At 37.3% G+C, this 12,954-nt stretch overlaps 1 pseudogene; it reads left to right on the top strand.

Annotated features, from left to right (window-relative positions):
- Positions 1 to 3,553: 3,553 nt before the first annotated feature.
- On the top strand, positions 3,554 to 12,651 carry LOC113298582 (annotated as a pseudogene).
- Positions 12,652 to 12,954: the final 303 nt, after the last annotated feature.

Raw genomic sequence — 12,954 nt, 5'->3', positions numbered from 1 at the left:
TAGCATCCAATTGATTTTGTTGGAGTCTTTGACGGTGAATTATTATTGATTTCGCTGCGTTGATTTCCTGACCCGCCGAAGAACTGTAGGATTGAAGTAGTCTCCTTAGGTGAGCATTGCCTTCCCGAGATTCCTTGTAAGTGATTAGGAGGCCATCCGCATACATTAGATGCAAAATAGGTGGAGCCTTTTGAGATATGTTTAGCCATTTTACAAGATTTTGGTATTCCAAATTGCCCAAGTTGGTTGATAGGATTTCTGCGCATATATGAAGATATAGGAAGAAAGAGGATCTCCTTGTCGAATGCCTCTCGTAGGTGTGATGTATCCGTGAGGGGTACCATTGATGTTAATTGAATATGTAACTGTAGTAATACATATCATAATATAATCTACAAATTTGGTTGGAAATCCCATTTTTGTGAATGCCTTTTTGATGAATCCCCAGTCTAAGCTGTCATAAGCTTTATTAATATCTAATTTCAATGATATTTTTGGATATTTGGTAAGAGTGGAGGTTTTAATATGATGAAATAGTTCTCCAGCAATTGCCATATTATCATGTATTGATCTTTGTGGAACGAAGGCGCTCTGATATGGACTTATGAGAATGGGAGGAGAGGGCGTAACCGATTTACTAGAATTTTTGATATTACTTTGTATACTACATTGCAAAGGCTAATTGGTCTGAATTGGGATGGTTTTGAAGGATGATCTGTTTTTGGTATGAGGGTTACGTTGGTATGATTCATGAGAGGGTGAATGTTAAGTGTGTTAAAAAAACTTTGGACCATGGCTATTAATTGATGATGTGTGGTGTCCCAAAAAACTTTGAAAAACTTAATAGTATATCCATCAGGTCCCGGAGCGCTTTCAGAGTTGATGGAGAACATAACATGTTTGATTTCCGCTGAAGTCACCTCTTCCATTAACTTTGTGCATTGTTTTGAGGATAGTCTGGATGTGACTTGTACCGTACTTATTATATATGTAGACAAAATTGACCGAGTTTTAGATTTAGGAAAATGAGGGATAGTAGTCTCGAGATATCATTTTCTACTTAGAATAGGAAAATGATGACTCTTGTGAAACAACAAGATGTTGAAATCAATACTAGTTATGTTCGGACTCATTTTGTTATATTTTTTCGAAGATGTAACCTTCGATTGTGGAAAAGGATACAACGCCAATTGTTAGAGAATTACTTAGTTGAACCCACAAGCTTACTGTCAATGTTAGATGATCAAAATCATATCTTGAAACTAGTCTACTAAGTCAAGTCTCAGACTAGGTTAGAATTTGGTAGTTGAGTATCAGACATGACCCTTAAAGATTGAAGGTCGACAAGGACATTAGGAGAACTTCTGTATCAGGTATGTGAAGACTGAGCCATTCTATTTTACTCACTGTCTTACCATTTTATCTTTTTGAGACGATGTCATATGACTTCTAGTAGATTTACAAAGAAGAAATTTCGAGTCAAGATTGTCTTGTTAAAAATCTCGAAATATGATTCTAAGTAAAAGATGTTCAACGATCCTTAACAGTATTATTTCTAAATAATTTATTGTGTGAATTAATTTGTGGATGAATTGAAAATTGCCCACGAAAATGATTTCATCATGCAGGAATGTCTCAAACATCATAAGAAAGAAGTATTGAACTTACTGATATTTTTACTCAGGGTAGGTTGGCGACCCAGTTCGCAAACCATAAATATTTGAGTTTCAGAAATATCGGAGAGTTGGCGCACTGGTTCGCAAATCATAAGTTCAGTTGGGGACTGTTCACGAACCGGTGTGAACTGAAATTTGAAAGTTGGTGTTAAAGGGTAGCAATTAATGAACAGGGTTCACAAACTGCGGTCAACTGAATTAGGTAGTCGTGTAGGATTGTAGAACCCGGTTCACGAACCATATGACTTAGGATTTTAAAATTCTTACAACAATACCCTCAAGAGAATATTGAGAAGAACAAAAAGGTTCAACAAGGTAAGATATATAAAGAAAAATGGTCAAGATTAACATCGGACTGGATTCATAGATGCGACTTTTAAAAAGGAGAATTCAACCATGGGATATGCTTTCATCCTATATTCGGTGGAAAACGAAATTTTTATGCAAATTGCAGCGGGATCAGATAGGGCTTCTTCAGCATTCCATGCGGAATCAAAAGCTTTATTAAAAGCCGCCTCTTGGCTGAGTGACAATATGTTATCTAGTGTTACTTTAGTTACAGATCGCAAAATGCTAGCTGAAACCATCAATAAGGAATGTAAAATACCAGATTGGAGTGCAGAAAACACCATAAAGGAGACTTAAACAATTATGCAAAAACTCCCTCAAGCTCAAGTGTTATATATTAACAGAAGATATAACTCAGCTGCGGACAAGGTGACTAAGGAAACGCAGGCAAAGAATATTCGGAGTTCCTCGACCCAAATTCAGCTAAGGTTATCTCAATCCAGTGTGATGTCTAATATTTTTGAGAAATAAGATATTGTAAATCTTATGCATTTTATTGCTTGATTAATGTATTTCTTTTTCCATCAAAAAAAAGAAAAAAAACATATGTTCTAATTTCTGATTCAAGCTCAGTTCATCATTTCCCCTTAGTTTTGGATAGCCCCACGAACAACAATACCAACAAATTACTCTCTTCGTTTCTAAAAAATAGGTAGGCCTCTTTTTTGAGGTATGTCAAAAAAAATAGGCTTGTTTTCATATGTGGAAAGTCAAATGTTATGATTTTTTTACTATACCATTGAGGGAGTAGTTACTACGGGGCAGCCAATATATCCGTCTCAGAAAAACCCCTAGCATTCAAATCTCCCCGAGGGTTCCCTCCTCAATCTTTCTCATCTTCCCGTGAGGAACCGTAGAGCTGGTAAGTAATTAGGGCAGGCAAACTATTCTATCCCACATCATTCCTATTTTCTTTTCTTAATATCAATTTGGGCTTTTCTTTGAAACTTAGGGCTTATAGATTTCTGCAAACAAGTTAGTATTTGTAAGTTGTAACATCCCCATTAAAAAATTTGTAGTTCACTTTCCTTGTTTATAAGTATATTATGAATATCTGATACAATTATATAATTATTTTGTGTTTAGTATACTCAGGTCTGTGAGCAGTGATGATGAGTTCGGTATTCTAGATTCACACACAATGTCACTACCAAGAATAATTACAGTAAGTATTTGTTAGTTAGTTAGATTTGGGATGATGTAATATGTACGAGAACAATGAAATATCTGATTCTCAAACCCTGTTGTCATTATCATGCATGAAATCTTTGAATTCACTAATTTGTATACATGTTCGACATAATGAGAACATCATTCTCTGTCTTATAATTGATCCTGTGGGTCCCACATGGCCAAAAGTGTCAACACAGTGTCAAATGAAGCACGTTTCTAAGATCTGTCATTCATCTATTAATATGAATTTAAACCATGTTGCACACTCCATTTTTCTCTTCTCTATACTTGCTACAATTTTAGGTTGTAAGCTTCTTTGTTTTTTTGGTAGTTACTTACTGCAATTCATAGAAAAATCTGGTCGAAAGGCAACCTAATGGCATTAAGTTTAAAACAAATGTTGATCCACTTTATAAAGGAAATTTTGCAACTACTGAAGATTAATTCTTGGTTTAGAACAAATTCTGCAAGTGCTGAAGATTGGAGAAAAGCAATATCTAAAGTTGTACCAGCTGTAGTTGTTTTGAAAGTTACAGCATGTAAAGCATTTGATACTGAATGTGCAGGTTACAGTTGTGCTACAGGGTTTGTTGTTGACAAGAAACGAGGAATTATACTTACTAATCGTCATGTCGTCCAATCTGGTACCTGAATTTTATCGATTTTATTTGTAATCCTCCAGTAGTATTCTCAAGTTTAGTACTTGAGATTATAGTTTCTTGAAGTGCTTAGATTAGTATTTTATTTCGTAAAGTTTGCATATCAGCAGTTTCTGGTTGTTTATTAGACTATCCTGTTTCTGTTTTAGGCCCTGTGGTTGCTGAAGCTATGTTTGTTAACAGGGAAGAAATTCCAGTTTTCCCTATCTACAGAGATCCAGTAAGTTGCTTTTCAAGACTTGGTTTTCAAATATTTATGTTGTTACCATGTTCTAGTTTTGGATAGTGAAATTTGAAAATCTTAGAGACATATTTAGATGTTTTTTGAGTATGCGGCTTAGTTTGTATTACATGGGACTAACACAAATAATTTTCTTCTAGGTCCATGATTTTGGTTTCTTTCGTTATGATCCTGATACCGTGCAATTTCTGCGCTATGAAGAGATTCCTCTAGCACCTGAAGCTGCGTCAGTCGGACTGGAGATTAGAGTTGTGGGTAATGATAGCAATGAACAGGTACTCTCTCTAAGTCTATCTGTCCATTTATGCCGATTACTGAAATAAAAGAACTCAATTCTGTGTGCATCATCAGTGTGAGAGCCTGCGCGGTGGAACTTTGGACTAGTACATAAGTTTCAGAAATTGGAATTTTTTAGGCATATTTGTATGCATGTCTAGAAGTTTTGCTGCAGTTGCATGCTTAGAAGTTAGGGGAAGAAATTGAATGTCGCTATATCGTGGTTCATTTTATATATCCTTGTATGTCCCCATCTTCAAGGTGTTTGGTCTTTAGCATCAATCCAGCAATGCTGATAGTCAGCTCAAGACAATTTTTCTGTACAAATGTCATATATTGCTTGTACAACCAATTTGTCAATCTGTTGACTAGTGATTTCTTTCATACTTTATAGGTATCAATTCTGACTGGGACACTAGCTCGTCTGGATAGAGACGCACCCCGGTGCAGATAGTACGTTTGTTTGAGTTGCTTCATTCGTAGCTGAATCTTCAAAATGGACAAAGTTGTGTTTTATCAATATTGAGATGCTGATAAGTGTACTTTTTTTTTTGCAGTGATGGTTACAATGACTTCAATACGTTCTACATGCAAGTAAGTGGTTTAATATTACAAATCATGTATAGTATTGTTGTTTTAGGAATAAGGAGCGTTTTCCTTCATCTGTGGACAAGGTTTGGTTATTCTTCTCTCTCCTTTACAGGCTGCATCTGGGACAAAGGGGGGTTCAAGTGGTTCCCCAGTCGTGGACTGGCTAGGAAGAGCAGTGGCCTTGAATGCAGCAGGAAAAGAGGAAAGCGCTTCAGCATTTTTTCTGCCCTTAGAGCGCGTGAGTATTTTTCTTTTTAAAAAAATGTATCATATTTCAGCTTTCTCGCAGAGGATACGAAGTTAGCTGCTTTTTAACATTATGGTTTTGCTACTGTATTCTCTATTAGCGATGCAGCACATATTTGTTTTATTATAATGGACTTCTAGGGGTCGTATGCTGTAGATCTCAACGTAAACTCAACAAGGTCTCTATCTGAAAGAAACATAAAAATAATATGAGCCCTTGTAGGTCTTTTTGTTGTAGATGCAAATTGAAAAATGCCTCAAAGGTCTTGTAATAGAGTTACTGAATTCTGTCTCATGCACGTCGTTTATTTATTTTTCATTGGCAGGTTGTGAGGGCGTTAAGTTACATTCAAAAGAGTAAAGACTCGTGTGGAAGTGGATGGGGGGCTGTAACTATTCCTCGTGGTACACTTCAGGTTCGTCGGTTAAACTTCAATCACTAGAGATACCTAGCTACTGCTTTTATGTAAAGTTTGGCATTGTTGGATTCTACAAACAATTCAGTTCCTTAAACAGAAGAAATAAGATAAGTCGAAAATTCATTCTTTTCTAAATGAAACAATTATCTTTTCAATGACTTTGTTTGCATTCTAGGCAACGTTTCTTCATAAGGGCTTCAATGAAACACGTGGGATTGGACTCACTAGTAAAACAGAACAGGTACCTTTTTTTTTCATTTACTTTGTTTTTGTGGATTTTGGCTGATGTTGAAAACTTTAGGTAGTTTGAAATTTCTTAGGCAATTACACGCTGTGTGGAGCTTTCTAAGATTCTTGCATATGCAAACTTACTTATTTCTCTGCGTGCTTTGTTAGATGGTCAGGCACGCATCACCAGCTGGCGAGACAGGAATGCTTGTCGTTGACTCTGTGGTGAGAACTTCTATGTCTGACTTTGAAACTTATTTTTATTTTGTTATGGTCTGATTTACTAGGATGGTATTATGAAATTTCAAATTTGTGGTTAGAAGATAGTAGTATACTAAGACAATTCGGTTATTGCAGGTGCCAGATGGCCCAGCCCATAAACTGTTGGAGCCAGGTGATGTTCTTGTCCGGGTGAATGGAGAGGTAATGTTTGAAAAATCAAGGTCGTAACGCAGATGAGCTACATCTAGTGTTTTAAGTACCGCCTAATACAAGTAATACAAATAAGGGATTAGAATTGGCTTGCAATATTTTTCAAGAATCATTTTTATTTATACGCGTAATTTTCTTGCATGTTTTTCGGGTGGCTGATTTATCCTCTGCCACTATTTATTTGATAATCAGAGATCCTTGTTGGTATATGAGCAACTTACGTTTTTGGAAGACCATGTTAGTCTGTTGTGTATTTCAGTATCTGCATATTACTTGAATGCATGCACCCTGGAGATGAGAAATTTAACTAACTAGTGTTTCGGGTACAGGTTATTACTCATTTCTTAAAATTGGAGACTTTACTTGATAATAGCGTGGACCAGAAGATTGATTTGCTGATTGAAAGGGGTGACAGTTCATTAATTGTAAATATAAAGGTAATTTGGCCAAAATGTTATCCTTGCTTAATCTATACACTAATAGTTGTTCTGTAGCACATCTTAAGTTTATTTAAGGCTTCAAGCTTCTTGAATGGGTACATCGGATCGGAAAATTCATTCCACATAGTAGATTTTCTTCTATATTCATGTGTCATCTATTAGTAGGACGTTGATGCACGATATGCAATTTTTTATGTTCTTCAAATAATACTCTAGCTTCATGCTATATGATCCTGTGCACCTTATTGCTAACTAGGCACACAGCCAGACACTACCTACTATGTGGGGTCAGCGAAGATTTATTTATTTAGGAAACAAAAGCTTTGGTTATAATGTCAAACCTTGTATGTTTTATGCTGGTGGTCTAGGTTCAAGATCTGCATTCCATCACTCCGAATTCTTTCTTGGAAGTAAGTGGAGCAGTAATCCAGTCTCTTTCTTACCATCAGGTGAGTATCAAAATTTCTTAAATTAATGTGTTAATGGCCTACAAAGATCACAGGAAAATGGGCAACACAGGCCACTTACTTTCATAGCTAAATAACTAAATAAGTTCTGGTTCTCAAAATTGCCCAGAGTGTATAATTTGAGTATTCCAACGTTTGAGGAACACAACCAAAAATGGTGTCCTATACTTGCATGGCATATTCTTCCTAGTCATATGTGTCCTCATTTATAAGCCAAGTAATTACTCCGTGTCCTTGTTCATAATGCATGCTAGGAATTTTCGCTTCAAATGTGGTCTAGTGTATGTTACCGAACCAGGGTAAGTCTGTTGCAAATTACTTCTTGAATTTACCCACTTCTCTCATGCGTTGTTTTTGGAAGGTTATAGTATTTATGTAATTTGCTGCCCACTCTCCCTTCTCTAACTATATATGCATTGCTCTTTCTGGATTTGTTTTTACTATTTCTCACAAAAACCTGAATGTATTCTACTTATTAAATCTTCTTAGTTTAGGTGCACCTCTGTATATAACCATCAAATCCAGAGCAAGGAAAAAAAAAATCTCTTTATTGCATCTAGCGGTTGAATCTGTTGTTGCATTGCAAATTTCAGATACATGCTTTCTAGAGCGGCTGTTCCTCGCCATGCCATAATAAAGAAATTTGCAGGGAAGGAGATATTAAAGCTGTATGACCTAATATCGGTGCTATCTGAGCTCTCAAAGGGTGCCCGCATTCCTTTGGAATATATAAGCTATTGGGATCGTCATCGCAGCAAGGTACATAATCGTAATAATGCAATGATGTATATTTATGAACCACTTGAGAGTTTACTTATATGAGCAGCCTTTTTACTTTACAACCTAATGAATGTTGTTGTCGAACATGCAAACGCTTAGTGAGATGGTCTTTATAATTGCACCGTGAGACAGACATTTGTTGATTAGAATAGCACCTAGAGTTATAATATCCATGCAACTTTATCCTGTATTGTTTCTCTGCTTTTGCAGTCTGTCTTGGTCACTGTTGACCAGCATGAATGGTATGCGCCTCCTCAGATATATACCCGTGACGATAGTATTGGTTTATGGACATCAAGACCTGCATTGCCTCACCGGCCAATGTTTTTGTCATCAAGTATCAACTGTCACAGAAATACACAACCATCTGAAACTAATTTGTTGACTACAATTGAGGCTGTCAGGATAGCACCTAGAGTTCAAGATGCAAAAAAAATCTGGACGGATGGTTTATGTAGAAATGTGGTTACTGATGAACATGTTGGGGAGGAGAGACACTTCCGGGTAGAATCTAATGGTGGTACCAAGAAGCAACGATTGGATGATTATTTGTCTCTTGAGGACCGCTCCATACATGAAACTGTGGAGGAAAGGTTGGCGGACACAAGATATCTAGAAAATGCTGGCCATGTAGAAGATTCAGGAGGTGCAACAGCTAATGCTTCAGTTGCTGAACGAGTATTAGAGCCAACCCTTGTCAGGCTTGAAGTAAGATATTTACATCATTTTACTTAGTAAGTAGTTTTATAATATCTGATTTCGCCGTCCTTTGTGTCTTTTTTGCATGTTATGTGATGTTAATCATAGTGGCACGTCTCTCGACTCTGTCCTTCATTTTATCCCTACAATCATAATGTATATACAATATAAACTTTAATGGGATTAGCTAATTTTTCTGATATTCTTTTGCTTATTATTAATGTGTAAATGGGCTGATTTTGGTTGGTCAATGAATTTCCAGGTTCATGTGCCACTGTCGTGTCAGGTGGATGGGGTGGACTCCCAAGACTTTTCTGGAACTGGTGTTATTGTTCATCATTCCCAAAGTATGGGTCTGGTTGCTGTTGACAAAAAAACGGTTCCTGTATCTGCTTGTGATGTAATGCTCTCCTTTGCTGCATCTCATGTCGAAACTCCTGGGGAGGTAAATTAGTGTTAAAATAATGGTGTTGCATCCGATTCCACTGGTCATGGTTATGATTCACCACTTTTTGTTACCTTGCAGGTTATTTTCCTCCACCCTGTTCATAATTATGCTCTCGTTGCGTATGATCCTTCCTCTCTAGGTGTTGCAGGTGCCTCAGTTCGTGCTGCTAAACTTTTACCTGGTAATTTGAGTTTGCCTACACAGCCCAACAACTTTATTGTCAATTGCTTGAGTAAAAAAAGATGCATTGATTTTAACATGAAAGTGGTAGAAGACAACTGATGCAAGATGATTTTGTTTAAAGCCGCCGCCTACTATGTGCAGATGATGTAATTAGAAGTGTGCTAGTTTTGGAACTGCTCAATGCTAAATTTATTTTGAGCATGAAACTCTTTGACAGCTAGATGCTTGTTTAGTCAATGGCGATACCAACCTTTATCAGCACTGCTGCAAGCATTCCATTTTCCTCAGTTTAGACAGTTTGAACACATCCTTAATATTTGCTAGGGAAGGCCTCATAGAAGTAGACATAAATAACAGGCAAGAGAAATATACTTGATTGAAATTTATACCATGAACATAATCATGTCTAGGTACATTGTAACATATATGTATGTGTGTCTCTAACATATCATCCATGTGTTCCATTCTGGTGATAGAACCTGCTCTGCGGCGAGGTGATTCAGTATTTCTTGTGGGTTTCAATAAAAGTCTGCAAGCAACATCAAGGAAATCAAATGTTACCAATCCTTTTCCTCAATTTAGACTTCTATCAGCCTAATCGTTTGGAGAGAGGTTGACAGTTCGAACACATCCGTAATATTTGCTAGGGAAGGCCTAATAGAAGTAGATATAGATAACAGGCAAGAGGAATATACTTGACGATTGGAATTTGGACCATGGACATAAGCATGTCTAGGTACATTATAACATATATGTATGTGTGTCTCTAACATTATCATCCATGTGTTCCATTCTGGTGATAGAACCTGCTTCGCGGCGCGGTGATTCAGTGTTTCTTGTGGGTTTGAATAAAAGTCTGCAAGCAACGTCAAGGAAATCGAATGTTACCAGTCCCTCTGCTGTATTGGAGAATTGCTGGCCTGATGACTGCCCAGGGTACAAAGCAACCAATATGGAAGTCATTGAACTTGATACCGGTACCTTTTAGTCATCCTAGTCATATAGGTTCTCATGCGTATCCATTTGCTGACTACTTCCATATTTTGGTTTGTCGTAGATTTTGGTAGATCATTCACGGGTGTGCTCTCTGATGAGCGTGGATTTGTTCAAGCTATGTGGGGAAGATTTTCTCAGGTTCGTTGTTTCGTTTTTTCACCTAATCTTAAAACCTTCTTTCTTTTTTTAGCCAGAAGTTGATAATGTAAGTATTTCAATGCAGATGAGCTTTAGTGTTCGAGGAATTCCTATTTATGCAGTCAGTGAAGTTCTTGACAAGATTACACATGGTGGCAGGGGACAACTTCTACTCATGAATGGCATCACAAGGCCAATGCCTCGTCTTAGAATCTTGGATGCTGAACTTTATCGGATTTTACCTTCCAAAGCCAGGAGTTTTGGATTGAGTGACAGTTGGGTCCAAGTAAAGATCGTCTTTATATCCTTTTCCTTGATGTATGGTTCATACATGCTATCAAAATACATGCTTGGAGTCGGAAAGCATACACATAAGTCTGGCATAGTAATGGTTTTATTGAGTTTCCAGTAGCTCATTTGAACTGCTATACATGCTTTTTTGGTTTGTATCATTATATTTCTAAGACAACCTTTTATGTTCACAGGCTCTTGTGGAAAAAGATCCAATAAGGCGTCAAGTGTTACGTGTTAAAGGGTGTTTAGCTGGATCAAAAGCTGAAAACAAATTAGAACAGGGCGACATGGTCTTAGCAATCAACAAAGAGCCCATTACATGTTTCCAGGACATAGAAAGGGCTTGCCAAGGATTGGATGAATCTGAAGAGAACAATGGCGCACTTAATATGACAATTTTCCGGGATGTGAGTAAAAGCAAATCTTCTGCTACTTTGTTGTATTTCAACATAAAGAAGAGTCAGATGCTTAACCTCGTCCTGTATCCGTCTTTTGATTGTATGCTTTCCTGTGCTACCTGGCAGGGACAAGAAATTGATGTTAGTGTGGGGACTGATTTTAGAGATGGCAGCGGCACTACACGAATGGTGCACTGGTGTGGATGTATTGTTCAAGAACCTCACTCAGCAGTCCGCGCACTTGGGTTTCTTCCCGAAGAAGGGCATGGCGTGTATGTGTCTAGGTAAGAATTATCCTGTCTTAATTTTGTCAGTACTTTGAGTAACTGTTTCTGTTTGAAAAGTTAGTGTAATGAGTGTACGGCCTTGTTACTTTCATAAGAGACTGTCACCACTACCCATCATTCCCACCACAACATGCCCACAACTGTACGATCACTTTTCTAAGCGTTGTTAAAAACTGTATGTTTATTGTTCTGCAGATGGTGCGGTGGAAGTCCCATTGCCTGTGGATAGTTGGGGTCAATGGAAAACTCACTCCTGATCTGGATTCTTTTTTTGAAGTGACAAAGGTGTGTTCCATCCCTAGTAGAATCCCTACAAATACTAATCAGCTTTACAAATACATGTATTTCAACCTTTTGGGCACGCCGAATAACGTTATGCATATCCAAACTTTTCTCTTGGCCGAACCTAGATGTAGATCTGCTCACATTACTAAACAGGACAAAATAACGATAAAAAGTAGTAAACATGAGCTAAGGGGTGGAATTTTGTTTGGGCTCAGTCCACATCGAGGGTAGGTTGGAACCATCTCGCCAAAATTCCAGCTTTATGGAGTGCCAAGTCTATCACCAGATTTGGTTTGTTTGCACCATAATCCTTGGACTACCTGACCTGCTTGTGTTCCTTTGCCTTGGTTATAAGTCCTCCAATGATGATTGTTTATTTGTGTTTTTATTCCCTTTTCTCGTGTATATGATATTTTCTTTACTATACAATTTGCAGAGACTGGAGCATGGGGAGTTTGTTCGTATAAGAATAGTTGGCTTAAATGGGAACCCTGAAGTGCACAAACTTAAGCAGGATCTCCGTTACTGGCCTACATGGGAACTAAAATTCGACCCAAAGACAGCATTATGGAAACGGAGAATTATCAAGGGACTAGATGTAGTATGACTTACTAAAAGTTGATTTGAATAGTAGAACGATAAAGCTGTAGATGTCGAACACACACAGATGCCTTGGAACAACACTGAACTGTAAAGTTAGCAAGCCAAATATTCGCCAGTAGTCTTGATTTTTGTTATTCTTGTTCTTCCAATTTTTGGGTGAACATTCATAAATAGAGCAGTGATCACAATGTGTAAAAATTCCGTTTCCCTGTAAAGAAACTACGAGGAATTAACATCCAATTATTGAAGTTGTTGTATTATAAAATGCCGGTGAAACTGTAATACAGTGGTAAAGTTATTGGGTGATGACTGTTGTATTATAAAATGCCGGTGAAACTATAATACAGTGGTAAAGGTGATGATACTAGTAATCTGAGTTCGAAATTCGCAAAAACAAGAGTTCTTTACATATCAAAAAGAAAAGTAATCTGAATTCGAAATTCGCAAAGACAAGAGTTCTTTACAGTTCAAAAAGAAAAGAAACAAAAGATTGCTTGTAAAATGTTGCTGCTGCTGTTTGAACAATGGATCTCGCTTATGGTACTTTCAATTAAGTAGGAATTACTGTTTAGTCCATTTTTTCATGACCCAGTTAATGGCTAGTCCACCCGTGAAAAACATCTACTCCAAAGATTATTTATTCTCTA

This window comes from Papaver somniferum, chromosome 7, assembly GCF_003573695.1.
Source record: "Papaver somniferum cultivar HN1 chromosome 7, ASM357369v1, whole genome shotgun sequence".
NCBI classification, from domain to species: domain Eukaryota; kingdom Viridiplantae; phylum Streptophyta; class Magnoliopsida; order Ranunculales; family Papaveraceae; genus Papaver; species Papaver somniferum.
Note: the sequence above shows the minus strand (reverse complement) of the source record. Positions and strands in the feature narration are given on the sequence as shown.